Source organism: Apium graveolens, chromosome 11 (assembly GCF_009905375.1).
Source record: "Apium graveolens cultivar Ventura chromosome 11, ASM990537v1, whole genome shotgun sequence".
In the NCBI taxonomy this organism is placed as follows: Eukaryota; Viridiplantae; Streptophyta; class Magnoliopsida; order Apiales; family Apiaceae; genus Apium; species Apium graveolens.
The window spans coordinates 27,740,506-27,744,817 of NC_133657.1; the positions used below are offsets into that span (position 1 = coordinate 27,740,506).

A 4,312-nucleotide genomic window follows, 5' to 3' on the forward strand; every position below is an offset into this window, starting at 1 on the left:
TACTTGCCCTGTGTAATCATGATAGATAACTTGTGCTTTACACCTTTATGTTGTCAAATTCTGCAGACATGTAGGGTCTCAATATAATTGGTATCCATTCAGCTTCTATCTCTTTTGTGGATGTCTGTTAGTATATTCTCCGTGCAATGAAAGTTGGTGATTAGCAGTTTTGTGTTATCTGATTAGTGTCATCACCATTACATGCTAAGGTTGAGAACAATAAGGCTATTTAATGAAGTATTTAATAAAGTTAAAATCCCATGTTTGTCTCATATAATTCACATAACAATCTTTACTCTCTTACTATAATCATTAGTATAATTTGTAGTATAAACAACCCAAAATTGTTATCGTCTTAGCATTGGATAATAACCATATCGGTACATAGGTGCACAAATTACATAAGTTAACCAATTCAGTCTTTCTGGGAACAAACTAGAAAAGATTCTTTATTACTTGCGAACCGTATACTTGCGTGTATTATTAGTGCGTGTTTTAGCCTAACAAGTTTTTGGCACCGCTGCTGAGGACTGCAGTGTTAACTTTAGTTTATGTGTTTATCATCAGTGATCGTTAAAGTTCATTGACTCGGACATTGTTACTTACATACTTTTTCTTTCTTGTTGTCTTTCAGGTAATCTAGTGATCGTTTATGCAAACGCGTTCACGAGTTCGTAGGAGAATTCTGAAAAAAAATGAGGAAGAAGTTGTAGTTGATCGTAGGGAAGTTTTTGAGGATGAAGAGAAAGTAGCTGAAGAAGAGAAATTCGAAGAACCGCCTTTGTTAGAGATGGAGGAGCAAGCAGATAATTCTAAGGCTTTGATGGACTTTTCTAAGCCTAAGATCAATGACATTCAGTCAAGTATCATCAGGCCAGCAATCAAGGCTAAGACTTTTGAGATCAAGTCGAGCACGATTCAGATGATACAAAACTCATTTCAGTTTGGGGGTAATCCTACTGAAGACGCGAACATACACATCAGGGATTTCATCGAGATCTGTGACACTTTCAAGTTCAACGATGTGTCTGAAGATGCCATTAAGCTGCGACTATTCCCATTCTCTTTGAGGGAAAAAGTGAAGTGTTGGTTACATTCTCTACCACTGGGGTTTATCACCAAATGGGAGGATCTTTCTCAAAAGTTTCTCACTAAATTCTTTCCTATGGCGAAGACTGTTGCAATCAGGAATGCTCTTACTCAGTTTGCTCAGCAAACTAGTGAATCTCTGTATGAGGCTTGGGATCGTTATAAGGAGATACTTAGGAAGTTCCCGCACCATGGCATGCCTGATTGGATGATCATAAATTGTTTTTACAATGGTCTAGGTGCACATTCTAGACCTATGCTTGATGCAGCATCTGGTGGAGCCTTATAGGCTAAAAGCTACAATGAAGCTTATGAGTTGATTGAGCTAATGGCATCCAATGAATACCAGAATCCTACACAAAGAATGTTGCAAGGAAAGGTAACAGGAATTCTGGAAGTGGATCAAGCTACCGCTATAGCTGCTCAACTACAAGCTTTGACGATAAAAATGGACTATTTGGCAAATTATGGAGTTAATCAGATTACTAGCGTTTGTGAGCTTTGTGTGGGAGCACATGAAACTGAGCAGTGTGCTATTTCTAGCGAATCAGCTCAATTTGTGAGCAACTTTCAGAGATCACAACAACAAGCTCCAGCCACTTATCATCCGAACAACCGCAATCATCCTAACTTCAGTTGGAGCAACAATCAGAATGCGGTACAACAATCTTATCAGCCATATACAGCAAGGTAATATAACCCTCCTGGTTTTAAACAACCACAATATGCACCGAAGTAACAACTTCAACTTCAGCAGTTACCTCAAGCTAATAAAAATTCTGAATTGGAGGAGTTGAGACTCATGTGCAAGAGCCAAGTTGTCTCTATCAAGACCTTGGAGAATCAAATTGGGAAAATTGTGAATGCCTTACTTAATCGCCAACCTGGCATGCTTCCAAGCGATACTGAAGTGCCAGGAAAGAAGGAAGCTTAGGAGCATGTTAAGGCAATTACATTGAGGTATGGTAAGGTTGCGAATCCTGAAGTAGCTAAAACTCCAATTTCTGAATTGGAGGCTGATGAAGAAGAAGAGCAGAAGGAAGCCGAAGTGGAACCAAGTAAGACTACTATTGAGCACATTCCTCCTGAGGGTAATAAAGGGGAGAAACAGATCTATTCGTCACCTCCTTTTCCTAATTGGCTGTAAAAGAAGAATCTGGATAAGCAGTTTGCGAAGTTTTTGGAGGTGTTTTAGAAACTTCACATCAACATACCTTTTGCTGAAGCTCTAGAGTAAATTCCTAGTTACGCGAAATTTATGAAAGGTATTCTCTCTAGGAAGGTGAAGCTTGATGACTTGGAGACCGTTGCTCTCACGGAGGAATGCAGTGCTGTGCTACAACAGAAATTGCCTCTGAAGCTTAAAGATCCTGGAAACTTCACTATTCCTTGCACTATTGGAAAGGTGTCGTTTGATAAATGTCTATGCGACTTGGGAGCTAGCATCAATCTGATGTCATTATCAATCTTCAAAAAGTTGGACTTGCCTGATCCAAAGCCTACATACATGACTTTGCAGTTGGCCGATCATTCTATTACATATCCGCGAGGTATTGTGGAGGATGTCTTGGTCAAGGTGGATAAACTCATTTTCCCTGCTGATTTTATAATTCTTGATTTCGAGGAGGATAAAAAGATTCCCATAATCTTGGGAAGACCTTTCTTGGCGACTGGCCGAACCTTGATAGATGTGCAGAAAGGTGAGCTTACCATGCGAGTGATGGATCAGGATGTGACTTTTAATGTGTTCAATATCATGAAATTCTCTACAGAAAATTAGGAGTGTTTTAAGGTGGAAATGGTCGATACTGTGGTTAATTCTGAACTCGATCATTTGCTAAGGTCTGATGACTTAGAAAAGGCCTTATTGGGGAATTCTGATAGTGAAGATGACGAGGGTGACGAGCACTTGCAATACTTGAATCTCTTGGATTAGAGGAGTTGAAAAGTTCTCTAAAACGCCTCAAGCCATCTATTGAGGAAGCTCCTACTCTTGAGCTTAAGCCTTTACCTGAGCACTTGAGGTATGCATTCTTAGGCAAAGCATCTACTTTTCCTGTTATTATTGCATCTGACCTTTCAGGTACTGATGAGGAAAAGCTGTTGAGGATTCTTAGAGAGTTCAAATCGGAAATTGGTTGGACTATAGCAGATATCAAGGGAATCAGCCCTTCTTTTTGTATGCAAAAAATTCTGCTAAAGGAAGGAAGCAAGCCTACTGTTGAGCAACAGAGAAGGATAAATCCGATCACGGAAGAGGTTGTGAAGAAGGAAATTCTCAAGTGGCTAGATGTAGGAATTATCTATCCTATTTCTGACAATTCTTGGGTGAGCCCGGTTCAGTATGGGCCAAAGAAAGGTGGTATCACTGTGGTGGCTAATGAGAAGAATGAGCTTATTCCGACACGAACAGTCATATGATGGAGAGTTTGCATGGATTATAGGAAGTTGAACAAAGTCACAAGTAAAGATAACTTCCCTCTTCCTTTCATTGATCAGATGCTTGATAGATTGGCTGGGCATGATTACTATTATCTTCTAGATGGCTACTCAGGTTATAATCAGATTTGTATCGCTCCAGAGGATCAAGAAAAGACCATGTTCACATGTCCGTTTGGTACTTTTGCATTCCGAAGAGTTTCTTTTGGACTATATGGAGCGCCGTCCACTTTTCAGAGATGTATGATGGCTATCTTCTATGATATGATTGGGAATAACGTAGAAGTGTTCATGGACGATTTCTCAGTCTTTGGAACTTCTTACGATGAATGCTTGCATAATACGGGCTTAGTTTTGAAAAGGTGCGTCGAGACCAACTTGGTTCTTAATTGGGAGAAATGTCATTTTATGGTGCGCCAAGGCATTATACTTGGGCACAAGGTTTCTAGCAAGGGTCTTGAGGTGGACAAAGCCAAGGTGGGGGTGATCGAAAACCTTCCTCCACCCATATCTTTAAGGGAATTCGCAGTTTTCTTGGTCATGCGGGTTTCTATAGGCATTTTATCGAAGACTTCTCAAAGATTTCGAAGCTGTTGTGCAATTTGTTAGAGAAAGACGTTCATTTCAATTTTGATGATGAGTGCCTTGCTACTTTTGAGATATTAAAGCAGAGCTTGATTATGGCACCTGTCATAATTGTACCAGATTGGTCTGAACCATTTGAAATGATGTGCGATGCAAGCGACTATGCAGTTGGAGCAGTTCCTGGGCAACGCAAGAACAA

At 40.0% G+C, this 4,312-nt stretch overlaps 1 non-coding gene across 1 annotated transcript; it reads right to left on the minus strand.

The window, feature by feature from the left end:
- Positions 1-1,180: 1,180 nt before the first annotated feature.
- On the minus strand, positions 1,181-1,287 carry LOC141699269 (small nucleolar RNA R71). The gene has a single exon (XR_012565744.1). It is a non-coding gene; the product is annotated as a small nucleolar RNA R71 (small nucleolar RNA).
- Positions 1,288-4,312: the final 3,025 nt, after the last annotated feature.